This window comes from Macaca nemestrina, chromosome 16 (assembly GCF_043159975.1).
Source record: "Macaca nemestrina isolate mMacNem1 chromosome 16, mMacNem.hap1, whole genome shotgun sequence".
Taxonomy (NCBI): Eukaryota; Metazoa; Chordata; class Mammalia; order Primates; family Cercopithecidae; genus Macaca; species Macaca nemestrina.
Genome location: NC_092140.1, coordinates 11,804,574 through 11,821,975, shown reverse-complemented (window position 1 = coordinate 11,821,975; position 17,402 = coordinate 11,804,574). Strand labels below are relative to the sequence as shown.

The window sequence follows — 17,402 nt, the reverse complement described above, 5'->3', positions numbered from 1 at the left end:
TGTTAGGTTGTTTTCGGTTCTTTCATTTGAACAAAGCTTCCACCTGTACTGAAGCCTCTAACTCTTGAATAGTGTGGATGGGGGCATTCCCAGCTGGAGACTGTAGGTAGATCTAGCAAGCCAGAATGAGCTATGGCCACTTCAGCCAGAACCCTTTCATTTTAACTGTCTGAAAATTTTAGCAATGCACCAAAGTTGTTTTCCAAATGGAACTCAGTTTTCAGTAATCTCTTTGAACTAGTAGGCAATTGCCTTTAAATCATTCTACACTGCAATTGGGTTTAGCTTCTAAACTGCTAATCTAATGTGGCTTCAATGATTCTCACAACCAGAAGGTCCCCTGCCTTTGTGAGTGGGGCAATGATTTGTGGCTTGTGTCAGCCATGGAGAAGCTAGTTTCTTGTGAAAATACAAAGGGACACAATTCGTGATGCAAGGAAACAAGCTCACAAAGACATAAAAATTAGCTTTCAACATGATTTATTCTACTGCTTCATGTCAATAAAATGGGAAGATAGTTGAAAAAATTATAAAATGCATAGGTAGGTAGGTGTCAAAGTTATAGATGACAGCATTGGATGTGCATGACACGCCACCTTCACATGCAAGTCTCTTGAAGGGAAGCGTGAAACATGAGTGTCCAATACTGACCAGAAACTATGTGGACAGCTGATTCCGATGGTATTCCCTATGGTAAAATAACTGTGCTAACATTTATGTTTCTTAACAGATTGATCTGGAATCAAGACCTTTGCTCCAACATAAAAGGAAAGGCACATTTGATAAAGAAACAGGTGCATGGATATCCAAGAGAGCTATTTACCATCAAAGTTATCTTTTATTCATTAACTGAATTTTTAAAAAGATAAACCTCAGATGGGTACATAAACCAAAGACAATTGCTGCCTAGTGTTACCCAGACAAAGTAGAGAGGCAAGAAACAAGTCCCATGTTTTCACTTTCACTTTTCATTTAAGTATTTGGCAAATTGGTTCATTGATGAAGACCCAGAGAGAAATCTAAGGAAGAAACAAAGTAGTCTATAAAAATGTTGTCACTTCATCATCTCAAAATATTTCCTGCAACCTCTGCAACTCTCTGGGGGAACAATTCCATTATTTTCCCACACATGAGAGGCATGCTGCATGAAAAATCTCTACCCAAGTAAAGAAAATGGCCCATTGGTTCACAAGTTCATGTGATAAATTGCACTGTTAATATGAATATTAAACTTTAGATAGATAGATACAGATATAGATATAGATAGATGGATCTTAACATCTCTATTTACAAAATACACATGTGACTTTTCATATTATCATGTAACTCCTCTCCAATTTTAGATTACACTACCATATTATAGTAGTGAATATTTTTAAGTCAAATAGAAAAAAATCTGAATTTGCCCAGTATCTATATTTGGAAATGATTATTCCATGAGGTGAAATATACAAGGCCTGGAATGTATCAGGAGACTGGCAGTTTATTGCTGGTTTCCTCACTCTCTGGCTAGATTCTCCCTGGAAAAATGTCTTAGTTCTGAGCCTCGGTTCTCAACAATATACAAACAACAATGAGGATGGACCTAAGTATCTGCTAGAGTTAATGAGGTAAAAATATAATATCCACAAGCTATTTAAGTAGTAACATATCATACAGAATAACTTTTATAACTATTATTTGATTTGCAAAAGGAGTCACTCTTGGTGGTCTTTAAATGCAAAACTCCCTGATCTTCAGATATTATTCACTTTACCAAAAAAAAAAAAAAAGAGAAAAAGTATGTTTACTGAAAATCTACAAGACTATATATATATAAATCATGCTGCTATAAAGACACATGCACACGTATGTTTATTATAGCACTACTCACAATGGCAAAGACTTGGAATCAACCCAAATGTCCATCAGTGACAGATTGGATTAAGAAAATGTGGCACATATAAACCATGGAATACTATGCAGCCATAAAAAAGGATGACTTCATGTCCTTTGTAGGGACAAGAATGCAGCTGGAAACCATCATTCTCAGCAAACTATCACAAGAAGAGAAAACCAAACACTGCATGTTCTCACTTATAGGTGGGAATTGAAAAATGAGATCACTTGGACACAGGGAGGGGAACATCACACACCGGGGCCTACTGCGGGGAAGGGGGAGGGATAGCATTAGGAGATATACCTAATGTAAATGACGAGTTAATGGGTGCAGCACACCAACATGGCACATGTATACATATGCAACAAACCTCCATGTTGTCCACATGTACCCTAGAACATAAAGTATTTAAAAAAAAAAAAAAAAAGACTGTAAAGACATGTGGCTGAGATGCTCCCAGGAAAGAAGAAAAAGAGATGTTCTTCCTCTGTTTTTGTTTTTTTCCTCTCTTTCTCACGTATAGATTTCATTATTTCATTTTAGAGGTAGAAAATTAAGCTTTTACTACCATGACACATTTAATTAGGAGAATAACAAGACCATAGCTAAATATAATCAATATATTCAAGATAATATGTAGAAATTTAATCAAGAATCTGCTTCATGAGTGCAGATGCTTTCCAGGATATAAAGAAGATACTGAACTCCAAGGAGGGCCTATCTTCCCAAGGTTTCACTCCAGGAACTCAAATTTGCATTGAGATATGTGAAGTATAATACAAAACAGAATATACAATACAGATATATGAATCAACATCCCTTGAATGCTGCACTTTTCTTGTCTAATTTCCAAACTTCGGTGTGTTTTTTAAGTGTAAAGTAGAAAAGTAAGTGAATTTACTAAGGTTGTTCTTTTAGGGAAAGAAAAGCAGGTGAGAGTAGAAGAAAGGAATAAAGAGAGACTATTTATGTGAGAGAAAGATAAGAGGAATAAGACAAAGAAAATACAGAACCTTAGGAGAAACTGAACCAGAGCTTACAGAGTATTAAATAGTCAACAAACTAAGTAAATGCAAAGACAAACAGCTTTGCTATTCAAAGTATGGTCCCCAGACCAACAGCATGGCCATTGGTCAGCAACTTGTTAGAAACACAGATTCTCAATCTTATTCAACCCACCAGCTCAGACTCTTCATTTTAACAAGATTTCCAAGTGACTCACATGCATATTAGCATCTGAGCAGATATAACTCAGAGCCATCCATTTTGGCCTATTACGATGAGAGCTCATCTTTTCCATCCACCCTAATATCTCATAACCAGGAAATCATTTCCCATAGGCAATGTTTATCCATTTACACAGGCCTACTATTTGCTTATATGCAAACACATATGAGACTCAACTCTAAAGGAGGATGTGTGGCATGACTTCAGGAAACCATTATCACTCTCTTAATCCACATAATATATGACCATATGTGTGTTCAAAAGCAGTTACTTATTCATCTATGACAAGAAAAAAAAATTGGTGAAGAACGTGGAATGAAAGGGCCAAATGGGTACAAAATAATGAATTAAAATAGAGTAAATAAATATAGTAAATAGTATAGGAAAATAACGATTTAAAATATAATAAAATATACTATAAATTATAGTAAATAAAACACACTGTCTATGGCAAACGTGTCAACATCTGTAAACAACTTTCACCTGAACATCTAATTGTTGGAAATGATGCCTTCCTCCTACTCGGCTTTCAGAGAACTTGAGAACTTTCCTAAACTCACAGAGCTTCTCTAAAGCACGTTCTGTGTCTGTGAGGTTGGCAATCTATAAAGGAAGGTGTTTCTATTCCTCCAGAAGCAATGCTCTGAATGACCTTGGAGGGAAGTTAATCAAAAGTGACCCATGATTGGCAGCTTCCAGTGTTGGCAGGGAATCTGAAGATGTTAAACATGTTGGAGTGCCAGCCCCTGGCAAATTATGAACTCACTTCATCACTCCTTTACTTTCCTTTACTTCTTCCTGTCCCACTTATAAGTCCAAAGCCCTTGTGTATCCTCCTGGACCCCAGTGGTCCTGCTCGCCTATCAGTCTGGTTTAGGCCTCCTTGCTTCTTGTCTGAACTGTTGCAATGGCTCTTCTGGCTTGTGTTCTCTCCACAGTTCACTTTCTGATCTTCAAAGCACAATGAAGTCAGAAGGGATTAATTCTTACCTGACAAGTCTTCGACTTTGACTACATACAGAATGCTACTATTAGTCTTGACAGAGAAAAAAAAGAGCATCCCTGTCATTTAGAAGCCAGTCTCACACTCAGATATTCTCTTGTGTATAAACAATCTCAGAACATACACACCTCAGATAAAAGTCACTCTGAGACCATAATAAAGTGAGAAAAAGCAAGGGTATTTTATAATTTTGCCTAAGCAATGACAAAATCAAGGTCACTGTGCCTCCACCAAAATACTAAACATCCCCTCTTGGCCAACAAAAGCAATTGCAATGGCTTTAACAACTGCATTTCTATTCTCAATGTAGTCACTCCTCCCTATAGATAAGACTTACTGAGATACCCAGATATTTGCCATTACTTTCTGACAGCATTCAGAGCACACCTCCCCACCCCTTAGATCGCCCTGAAATTACCCAAGCAAACCCTCAATCCTCTAATGTAGCAGATTATTTCAGGATGAAACTGTTTCACCACAGATCAACAGGCATTAATTAGATTCTCATAAGGAGCACACAACCTAGATCCCTCGAGTGCACAGTTCACAATAGGGTTGGTGTTCCTACGAGAATCTTGTGCCACCACTGATCTGACAGGAGGGAGAGCTCAGGCGGTCACGCTCCTCAGCCACCACTCACTTTCTGCTGTGCAGCTTGGTTACTAACAGGCCTTCAGGGTTGGAAACCCTGCTCTAATAGGTTCCTTCTAGCATGCTCCTACCGAGATACCCCACAGTTCCCCACAGTGTATGTTCTCTCTCACTGCAATGCACAGTAACAAAATTTGTTTAACTACAGGTGTATTCCTGGTGGTCTTTGGGTGAAAAGCATTAACAATTCAGTGTGATGTTGAATGCCCTCTGTTTCACAACTTTCAGTCTCATGTTCGTTTCATTAAACTACTTGTATTTCCTCAACATGCACTATATTTTCACAAGGCTGCACGTGCTGAGCTGTTATTTCAACTTGGAGTTTCCTTCCTCTGACTCCCAGCTACTGAAACCCTGTTTACCTTTCAAAGCTCGGGTTAAATTCCACAAGCAAATTTCTCTGATTTCTCTGGTCAAAGCCTATCACTTCCTTCTCAGTGTTTTGTTCATACTCTATTTGACATTTACTTTATTTGATCTTGCACTATAGTGATTTATATTCTTCTTTACTTCTTCACTCCATATAGAAGCTCCATGAGAATTCCAATCATGCTTCGTCTCTCCTCTCCTTTCTGTGTTGACTGCCTGGTCTCTGCTTGGTATGTAATAAAATTTTAATAAATATTTGCTAAATTGGATCTGAAGATGAAGTCAAACTGCTCAGTTAAAGTTGAAAATTTTGAGAGGTGTCTGCAAATTAATTTAATAATGTCAGCTTAACCATTTAAAGCTTTTCATCTATGTAACAGTAACAAACACATTTATTGAATTTAAAATGTCAAATTACCAACTGTTTGTTGACTAACACAATTCAGTTTCACTTGCCTTAACCTGAATATTTTTATTTTCAATTCAGTAATTACTAGAAGTGGTATGTATTAAGCATATAAGCTGGCCTTGAGAATTTGCTTTAAATAAATGTTTACTTTGTCTCCTTTCATTTTTAAATTGATATAAGTTCTGGGGTGTATGGGCAGTATGCACATGCTTGTTACACAGGTAAACATGTCCTATGGTAGTTTGCTGCAACTATAACCCATCACCTAGGTAATAAGCCCAGCATGCATTAGCTATTTTTCCCGATGCTCTCCCTCCCCAAGCATCCCCCACCTGACAGGTCCCAATGTGTGATTTGTTCCTTTCCATGTGTCCACATGTTCTCATTGTTCAGCACCCACTTATAAGTGAAAACATGTGGTGTTTGGTTTTTTGCTGAGGAGAATGGCTTCCAGCTCCATCCATGTTCCTGCAAAGGACACGATCTCATTCCTTTTTATGGCTGCATAGTATTCCATAGTGTATATGTACCACATTTCCTTTATCTGGTCTATCACTGATGGGCATTTAGGTTGATTGCATGTCTTTGCTATTGTGAATAGGGCTGCAGTGAACATACACTTGCATATATCTTTATGATAGAATGATTTATTTTCCTTTGGGTATATATCCAGTAATGGGATTGCTGGGTCAAATGGTATTTCTGGTTCCAGGTCTTTGAGGAATCACCACACTGTCTTCTACTATGGTTGAACTAATTTACATTCCCACCAACAGGGTAAAAGTATTCCTATTTCTCCTCAGCATTGTCAGCATATGCTGTTTCTTGACTTTTAAATAATCGTCATTCTGACTGGAGTGAGATGGTATCTCATTGTGGTTTTGATTTGCATTTCTCTAATTATCATTGATGTTGAGCTTTTTTTCATAGGTTTGTTGGCAGCATAAATGTCTTCTTTTGAGAAGCATCTGTTCATATCCTTTGCCCACTTTTTAATGGGATTTTTTTCTAGTAAATTTGTTTAAGTTCCTTGTACACTCTGGATATTAGACTTTTGACAGGTGGATAAATTGAAAAAGCTTTCTCCCATTCTTTAGGTTGTATGTTCACTCTGACGATAGTTTCTTTCACTGTGCAGAAGCTCTTTAGTTTATCTAGATCCCATGTGTCAATTTTTGCTTTTGCTGCAGTTGCTTTTGACGTTTTCATTATGAAATGTTTATCCATGCCTATTTCCTGAATGGTATTGCCTAGATTTTCTTCTAGGGTTTTTATAGTTTTGGGTTTTGCATTTAAGTCTTTAAATGGTCTTGAGTTAATTTTTGTAATAGATGTAAGGAAGAGGCCCAGTTTCAATTTTCTGCATATGTCTAGTCAATTTTCCCAGCAGCATTTATTAAATAGGGAATTCTTTCCCCCATTTGCTTGTTTTTGTCAGGCTTGTTAAAGATCAGGTGGTTGTAGGTGTCTGGTCTTATTTCTGAGTTCTCTATTCTGTTCCATTGGTCTATGATATGCTTTGGCTGTGTCCCCACCCAAATCTTATCTTGAATTGTAGTTCCCATAATCCCCACATGTTGTGGGAGCAACCTGGTGGGAAGTAATTGAATCATTGGAGCAGTTACCTCCTCATGATAGTGAATGAGGAGATCTAATGGTTTTATGAGGGCCTTTTCCCCTTTTAGTTGGCACTTCTCCTTGGTGCCACCATGTGAAGAAGGACATGTTTGCTTCCCCTTCTGGAATGATTATAAGTTTCCTGAGGCCTCCCCAGTCCTGTGAAACTGTGAGTCAACTAAACCTCTTTCCTTTATAAATTATCCAGTCTCAAGTATTTTTCATAGCAGAGAATGGACTAATACAGCCTATGTGTCTGTTTTTGTACCAGTATCATGCTGTTTTGGTTACTGTAGCCTTGTAGTATGATTTGAAGTTGGGTAGTGTGATGTCTCCAGCTTTGTTCTATTTGCTTAGGATTGTCTTGGTTATACAGGCTCTTTTTTGGTTCCATACGAATTTAAAATTTTTTTTTTTTAATTCTGTTAAGAATGTCAATGGTAGTTTTAATGGGTATAGCATTGAATCAATAAACTACTTTGGGCAGTATGGCCATTTTCAAGATATTGATTCTTCCTAATCATGAGCATGAAATGTTTTTACATTTGTTTGTGTCCTCTCTGATTTCCTTGAGGAGTGGTTTGTTGTTCTCCTTGAAGAGGTGCTTCACTTCCCTTGTTAGATGTATTCCTAGGTATTTTATTCTCTTTGTAGCAATTGTGAAGGGAGTTCATTCATGATTTCAGTCTCTGCTTGTCTGTTGTTGGTGTATGGGAAGGCTTATGATTTTTGCATACTGATTTTGTATATCCTGTGTCCCCCTTCTTAATCAGATTATAATTTTGATATAATATTAGTAAACATAAACTGAATTAATGTGTCCCAGTAACCCACAGAATGACTAAAGTTGTGATCAAAACCAAAGGCATTCAAGGGAAAATCAGGAAAAAAAAAACCACTATTGAAAAACAGACATAATTTGTCATAAATCCATTTAGGATAAAATAAAGTTCATTTTCACTGAAATTGTAAAATAAATTATACAGAGCTCTACTATACTTTATGAATAGCTTCAGTTAATTTTTTTATATTTTGAATATAAAATATGTGATAACTTCATGATGACAGTTGTATGTAACATGTTTATTTTTCTGCATGTATTGTTTGGAGACTAAATAGCACAATAATTTAGAGAACTGCATCCAGCTTGCTGCTCCATTTCGCTATCTGAAAAGTGGTGGTGATAAGAGCCCCTAACTGTGTCCTTTGACATGAGGATTAAATGAATAAATGTAAGCTGCTTGCAATCGCACCTTGCACGTGGGAAGTGGAACTGAGTATTAACTGTTATTACTACCATTCATCTTCCACAGAACTTCCATAGCTTCCTTCCTGGATTTCTTTCTTTGGATATGATCAAGATTCTTGCGTTTAAAATCATTGACAGTCTCCCATTACTGGCAGGATCAAGTTCCATGGCATTTTCATGCCATACAATCCTGTTCACTCTCAACTGCTGACACTCAGCAAATTTTACTTTAATCCAAATACTTAAGGAGAGAATGAAATGTTGGTTTCATTTCTAAGGACCATTGCTCCAACTAACCTACATCATCTGATGATTGCTTCATGTTTTCACACTTGTGACTCTTCTATTCTAGAAATGTTAATTCCCCATTTTATTTATCTAGGCAGTGCTCCATCCTTTCTTCTTTCTTTGTTCAAATTTCACTTGTTTTGGCTGTATTCTCTGACTCTACTGGTATACTGAGTTGTTCCATTTCCTTCACTCTCCACCTTCTACATGACACAAATGGTCTCTCTAATTCTGACATTTCTGGGGCACTCATTCACCCTTTTCTCCCCCTACGTCACAAACTAATGCTCATCCCCATCCTTAACTGTGCCCCACCCACCTCTGCCGGAAGTTCCTTGCTTTTCTAAGATACAGTAGTAATCAAAATATGCAATAGCTCTCCATTTTCTAAAGATAAATGCATGAGCTCCTGACCATGGCTTTCAAGAATATCCATGATATGAATGCATTTATATGCTGTCACCTTTCTGTATGGATAAACTTATTAGTAGCCATGTTGGTTTCCATAGCATCATTGAACTCATTCTGTGTTCACAATGATTACTTTATTACTATCCAACAAAGATTTAATCAACACCTACTACTTTCTACATACAGAGACATTTCCAGTTATAGAAAATTTGATATTATGAGGATTTTTAAGTACTTAGTATAAGGCAGGAATGTCATAATAAATTCAATTTTAGAGTAAAATAGTGTAATGTACTCAGGCAAGAGGAGTTGAAACACTTTGTGTAAGGAAAGACAATATACATGTAATAAAAAGATATAATAATAAATGCTGAAGTGGTTTTCAAACATGATTTATTTTTAAACCATGAAGTCATAAGGGAATTTATCATGAAACATGACCATCTTAAAACCACGATTTCCTCAGCAAGACCACTGAAAGTCAACGTTGGATGTCTGACTTTGGACATTTATAGGCAGTATTTAACAATCAAGAAAGTTCTTTTTAGTTCAATGTACTAAATATATTAAATTATGGATTTCTCCTATGGATAAATTATTCCTATCCCAATGACTTTTTAATTGTAAAGATTTTTTTTAACTTGGGTATTTAAAAGTTGTCATGTCTTGTTTGACAAAAATATATTATTTATACTAATAAATGTGTATACCCACAACTGGATACGAAATGTAGACAGGTTCCTAAGGATGATGTTTAATGAAAACTTGTCAAACACGACTTCCGATCTATGCATTCTTGGAGCTGGGTCTATCCAGCCCACGAAGAACAGCCTGCTGCGCAAGGGCTGAGGACTTCAATCCTGTCTTGTGACAGTGCCTGCCACCTGTCCTTAGAGCACAGCCTCATCATTGTGATATCACACAACATGAACAAAGAAATATGATGACATAAGCCATCATCCAGAGAGTATCACTGAGCCCAGAGAAAGAATTGAGACTGTTCCATGTGCCAGTGACCCGAGAAGTACCATGTTAATAATAAAAATAATTACTCTTTAGATGGCATCTTCTCTGCTGTAATTCTCCTTTTTTCTTTTCTAGCAATTAAAGAATAGTATTTCCCTTTCCTTTTCTACTTTCATTTTTTTCTTTCTTTTCAATGGCAAGCTTCATAAGCCAACGTCTATCCTTTATTCAGGATACAAATAGTTATGCATTTTCCCTGACAGAGAAACTCCCAATAGTTATGGTTAGCATTCTGTTTTCATATTTAGCACATTCTCATTCTGGTTCTCCTTCTGGCTTTTGTGCATATTATCTCCTTCAAAACCTTCTCTTTTATGGCCGGGCACAGTAGTTCATGCCTGTAATCCTAGCACTTTGGGAGGCCGAGGCAGGTGAATCACGTGAGGTCAGGAGTTCGAGATCAGCCTGGCCAACATGGGGAGACCCCGATCTCTACTAAAAATACAAGGAAAAAAAAATCAGCTGGGTGAGGTGGGAGATATCTATAATCCCAGCTACTTGGGAGACTGAGGCATGAGAATTGCTTGAACCCAGGAGGCAGAGGTTTCAGTGAGCTGAGATCAAGCCACTGTACTCCAGCCTGGGCGACAGAGCAAGACTCTGTCTAAATAAATCCTCTTTTAGTTAACTACAGAATGAAGTTATTGCAAACCCTACACATGCCTTCACAGGTGGTAAGCTGCACAAAGATCTTCATGAGTCAATGCTATGTGAAGAACTGCATGGCAGAATAACTTCACAGTCTGCTCACTTACTATATAAAATTATGAAAAATTTAAATTTTGTCAAATTTGACCAAACATCAAATATAAAAAAAATTCTTAACTTTCTGACTTGGATTTTATTTTAAAATTTTTAATAACTAAGTGATTAAGAACAACTGAGAGAATCATCAGAGGCTCTGCCTTTAAGTCTTGACAATTTGGCAAATTTTATTTTAATCCAAATATTTAAGGAGAGAATAAAATGTTGTTTTCCAGTATCTAATGTTAGGATGAATGTGAGATCTTAAAAAGGATTTTGTGTTAGTCTTTTTTTTTAAGCAACATGAAAGAAAAAACCAAAAACCTAAAGAAAAAAAGATGGATAAGAAGAAGCCAATTTACTTTAAGTAGAGAAAAAAGAATACTAAAAATACAAGGCAATCAATTTTAAGGAACTGACTTAACCCCAGGATGAGGTTACAGCAAGTTCCCTTCATTTAACACAGTCCAGTCCAAACATTTTTCATGGGCACAACTAAAAAGTGTTACTCCATAAAGAAAAAATAATTGGTAATTTTATACTTTTATAAGAAGTCAGCCAGATGTAGCCACACATCACAGTCAACAAGCCACAATCAACTTTTCCATTCCTGCTACCTAACTTTTCCTGAGTGCTTAAATATATCCAACAACAGAATTAAGGGGAAGGAAAATGTTCTGGATTGAATTGTGCCCACTCCCTAAAAAATGATAAGTTGAAGTTTGAAACTCCATCATCTTAGACTGTATGCTTATTTGAAAACAGGTTCTTCACAAAGGTAAGTGGGTTGAAATGAGGTCATTAGGGTGGGCTCTATTGCCATATAACTGGTGTTCTTATAAAAATGGGGAATTTAGACACAGAGAAAAACACTTATGCAAAAAGAACACCATGCGAAGACGAAGGCAGAAATTGGGGTGATGATTTATGAGACAAAGAATGTCAAGGATTGCCAAAGACTAATGGCCACTTGCAGAAACTAGGAAGAGGCAAACACAGGCTCTGGAGGGAGCACGTTCTGCAGAAACCTTAATTTTGGACTTAGATTACAGAACTGTTAGAGAATAACTCATTGTGTTTAAACCACTCAGTTGTTGATGCTTTCTTAGGGATCACCTAGAAAGACAGAAGACACAAGGATCATAAGACAGTTCGTTATTGTTTGGCAAAGTGTAGCTGGACTCTGGCTCATATAATGAAAGAAGCTTAAAGGAATGCCAAAGAATATTACTCTACGAATGTAAGAATTTGGTCTGTCAGTTTAAACTAACATCAGCAAGCCTGTAATCCCAGCACTTTGGGAGGCCGAGACGGGTGGATCACGAGGTCAGCAGATCGAGACCATCCTGGCTAACACGGTGAAACCCCGTCTCTACTAAAAAATACAAAAAAACTAGCCGGGCGAGGTGGCGGGCGCCTGTAGTCCCAGCTACTCGGGAGGCTGAGACAGGAGAATGGCTAAACCCGGGAGGCGGAGCTTGCAGTAAGCTGAGATCTGGCCACTGCGCTCCAGCCTGGGTGACAGAGCGAGACTCCGTCTCAAAAAAAAAAAAAAAAAAAAACTAACATCAGCAGTTACCTAAACCAAGTTTTTTAATAAGAACAGCCAGGACTGACATAATGCTATTATGTTCAGCTCTTTGAAAAACAGTACGAAGCTAGCATCTCTGTGACATTCATTAGGTTTTGTAGCACAACATCTCAGAGGATGGTTTTGGGTTTCCTGCATCTCAGTCACTTAGAATGAACCTTAAAATTCAGATTTTTCAGGGCTCATCCCAAACCTACTGAATCAAAGTGACCTCTTCTGTTGAATAAGAATGTCTGAGGGTGGGGTATTCTATGGAGTCAGAATGTCTAAAGTCATTTTTAAACTAATCTCAGATAGATAATCCTTGTATACATTAAGAGAACCACTGTTCTATATTTACTTGACTGCTTTCATAAAGTTTTCCTTCTGATTGTGGTAAAGTTAAAATTGTTAAGCTAAATGTGTACCAATATCAGTTTCTGCAGTATAAGCAAAGCATGATTATTTCAAGGTCATGCAGTGAGAACATTTATGTTGTGTAGGAGGAACCTCTAATTCCTTCTAATGAATAACACAAGCAAAATGCAAGAAAAACAGTGGAAGCACTGGAAGGCATAAGTAAGCACATCTGTTTTTAAATGTTCTCCTCTCATCAATTCCTCTAATCAAGGTGCCTCTTTAGATATCTTACACATTGAATTTTTCATGCATCTGTGCTTTACCAACTCCATGATACTGAAGAGTCTTTGGGCAGTCTCCTGGAGGTGGTAAAACACAAATGCATAAAAAGGAGGCAGAGAGCATGCCTTTGCTCTTGATGTCTTTTTAACCTCTACTGAATCCTCTACAAAACCTATTGCATGGCTTAGACACATTAAACACCCAATAAATTCCTGCTGCCTAATCAGAAGGAGGAAAATCTGATACATGAATACTCCCAGGATAAAATGGGGTGATGGCTTGGACATGCTGGTAACAGAGATAACATTTTCTATTTCCAAATTGCAAGTTCACCCATAACTGTAATGGAGATGAGTCACTGGGTCAATGGTCATGTTGTAAATTTGTAGCTCTCTGCTAACACCTGAAAATAATTTTTTAAATGATTGTCTTCATTTTATTAGCATGATTGATGACTTGGAGGGGAATCTACAATTGATTACATTCTACAACCAACCTCTGTTACTCAAATGAGTGAAAGTGCAGTTATAAGTCAATAAATCTTGTCTCAGAAATGAAGATAAATTCATATAAATGCATAAAGGTGAAATTGTTATGTAATGGCTATGCCTAATTCATTAAGCATGTCATAAGCCTGACAAGAAGTCTAAAAAGTATTTTTTTGCAAGATACCAAACAGTAACAAAATATTTTAACTGTTGGATGTACAAAATGGTATTTTAACAGCTACTGAGCACATTAAAAAATACAGCTTAATATTTCCTGTATTTTATATTTAAGAATACCTCAACTACAAAAGTCACGGCCACCAAAGTGTGAGAGCATACAGCTGCCAGACTGTGTTTGTTCCACTACAACTCTTTTAACTCACTTTTCATTTGTTCTGTAATCATGCATTCCATCAACAGCCTTTTTTTTTTTTTTTTTTTTTTTTTAATCTGGGCATTGTTTCAGTTGAAAAAAGCTGGCGGTTTGGAAGCAGGGAGGGTAATTTCGGGAAGATGGGTTTTTATCACCAGGTCGCTTTCCATCCACAATTCCTTGGTATGGACAGAAGAGAAGGGCATGCCTAGAGCCTGCAGCTGGCATAGAACTCACTAGTTGAAAGAAACAAGGACAGTCAATGGAAGGGGAGGTAAGGGAAATCTGGCCAGTGGGTTCCACGTCTTGTAGTCATGCATAGATCCACCTTTGTGAAGGGGTGGACTGCCTAGGTCTTCATAACTACCTGTGCCAGCACTTAGCTCACAGTTGTCACTTATCAGGGGTGGGTAAGTTACCAAATAAACAATTTCATCTGGTCTTGTGACCCTGGATTGAAGGATAAGAAATGGTATAGTCTAGTGTTTCTGGCTGTTAGTCATTGGCAAAGCCAAAATACTCCTGCCTTTGAAGTTTCCTGATGCCTTCTAAACACTATATTTCAATTGGGTGAAGGAACAGGGGTCTAATGAGTCATTTGTGAAACCCTATTCGATAGCCTTGTGGTCGCCCTCCTCATTTCTTATTATCACTGCACACACTATGTCCACATGACTGCTTGTAAGACTATCTTTCACCTTAAATTGAACTCAAAGTTTGCATATTTCTACCAATTTTAAATTTTGGCTTATGTTACATTTTATATGAAAAATTTGCTGCCTAGAGTAGAAAAGTGGCATCCAATTAGAAAAAAGGAATTTTTATTTGATGAGGCCCTGAGTCATGATGACTGGGGTGAAAGGAGGGGTTGGGTGGAGGTTGCTCTATTGTTCTAGTCCACAAAACACCCCATATCCTGACCATGAGTGCCTTTAAAGTGCAAAAACTGAGTGATCATTCCTTTTAATGATTCATGCCAGTAGCAAACGTTGGTAGTTTCTGGGTCAGAACATTTTGGATGCTTTCTCTTCTGGCTTTATTGTCATCTGCCTTATAACAATCTCTTAATCTCTCTTGATTGTCTTTTATTCAAAATGAGTAATAGTGTGGCAACTTTTGCTCATTCACTCCATTGGTTATCAACTGTGGGAGACCCCACTTAAGTGTCATATTTTGAAGATGAGGGGACTGAGGCTCACAGAGGCTACATATTTTTCAGTTCTTCACTGAGACAGTGCATGGGAGATCTAGACCTTGTATGCAGATCTTTCAACTCCCAACAGGAAACATTTATTCAATTCAATGTATTCCCAGTATGGGTTTAAAATTAATTGCCCTTCTACGCAATATATTTTGTACTTTACATGTGGTTCCTTCAACCAAAAACATTTTTGAGATTCTCTTGTAATTTGTTCTGTCTAGAGGATCCCCTGAGTGACTTTCCAGGATTGCAGATTAATCAAATATTCAGATCCTGGGATCTGCTTCCCTCAGAAAACAATACCCCAAGGCCTGCCTTTTTGACATGCTGAGTGCTTTCAACTAAAGAAGACTTAGAATCAAGGTTGCTTTGACCTTCTTCTGTCCTGTGTCTTTTGTCCCTCTGCCTCTTCTAAAGCACAAGAAGGGCATTTCTTTGGAGTTTCCCTGTCTGATCATAAGGAAAGTTCCACTAGAAGAAAAATTGCATTTGCTCTAAACTGCTTCCTTGGAATCTAAATTAACCAGAGAAGGTGCAGGAGAGCATATTAAAGACCTCCCCAATCAAAACACTACAAGCAGACAGACTTTTCATCTATTCTTCTATTTCGTCTATTCTGCTGCCTAAGAGACTTTGTCTGCGTAATAAGACAACTTTCGTTCATAGTGCATTTCCTCCACCAACCCTCCCATAGCCTGTCACCACCACCCTCCAGGAGGCTTGAAGCCCCTATTTCTCTCTGTAGCTCAGAATGGTATTTAAGAGTCAACCATCTGGCCCTTCTTTGAGTCTCATATTTTTGGGGGCTCCTATGCATATGCACATAATAATTTGTATGCTGTTTCTTCTGTTAATCTCTCTACTATCAAGTTACCAAGTTTATTACAGAGATCAAACCTTCAGAGGATGGGTGGAAAGTTCCCTTCACCCCTATAGATCCTAGATAGATAAGAAAATAACAAAGTATTGATTTTATAGGTTTTTGCAGTGATGTTTCCAGTTACTTAATAGGAGATACAGAAATTTCTGTATGCAAAATTAAGTTTTAATTCTGTTCAGTGTTTTTAAAGCTATATAACACTTCTAAGTTTGAAGAACACAAGTTGTCTCAGGGAAAAAGTGGGGAAGGGAGCTCATTTATTGAATGTGTATTATGTACCAGATATATAAATTATCTCTTCAAGGTCTCAGCACAGAACTGTTTTCTTTTTTTGAAATAGGTCTTACTCTGCCGCCCAGGCTGGAGTGCAGTGACATGATTTCGGCTCACTGCAACCTCTGCCTCCCAGGCTCAAGCAGTCCTCCCGTCTCAGCTTACCTACCGAGTAGCTGGGACTACAGGCAAGCACCACCACGCCTGGCTAATTTTTTGTGCTTTTGGTAAAGATGGGAGTTTGCCATGTCATCTAGGCTGGTCTTGAACCTCTGAGTTCAGGTGATCCACCCTTTTCAGCCTCCCAATATACTGGGAGTATAGGCTTCAGCCACCACACCCAGCCTCAGCATAGAACTTTGAAGTAGTTATTATCACTCCATTTCACAGATGAGAGAAATAGGACCCAGAGAAATAAACCACTTGGGCCACCTAAGATGTGTCAGAGTTGGTATTCGACTCTAAGATAGTAAAACACGAAAGTTATTTTCCACTATAAAGTTGCTGTCCCTTACAAAATCAAGTTAGTAATAACACAGTACAGCCAATACATAAATGTTTGAAATTTCACACATGTGTATTCTATATGGCAAGGCCTGGGCTATGTTTCCCACCACTGCACTTGCCATGGAGAGATCCAAATGGGAGCACAATGCTTAGGAACACAAGTGGGAGGAGCCAGGAGCACTGGGGGAATGACTTTTAAACATATACTGGGAATACATTGAATTAAACAAATGTTTCCGCCCCTCCACCAATGTGATTTTAAGTTTCCAGCACGAGTCCCAGATGAATCAGACTCAGTACAATGGCAGAGGAACGAAAGATCACATGCTTTAAATAAATACGGTCGTGCTTTCCGGGGCGCTCTGTTTGTGCTTTAGTGAGGACAGCACAGAGCTCATTCCCATCCTGTCTCACCTGCGAGCCCAGTGCTGAGCGAGGTTGCTGGTACCACAGCAGATTCTCATGAGGCACAATGAATAACTACCTGACTCAGAGTGTTTCAAAGCAGCCACATGAAAATATTAAAATAAATACAAAGGTCTCACTTTTGTATTTACGTAAGGATTGGCGCCTGATGTCATGGACAATTTTGCCT

General features: G+C 37.9%; 1 protein-coding gene across 4 annotated transcripts in view; it reads right to left on the bottom strand.

Annotated features, from left to right (window-relative positions):
• LOC105469844 (fibroblast growth factor 14) overlaps positions 1 to 17,402 on the bottom strand; it is a 681,850-nt gene that overhangs the window by 242,743 nt on the left and 421,705 nt on the right. The window lies entirely within an intron of this gene.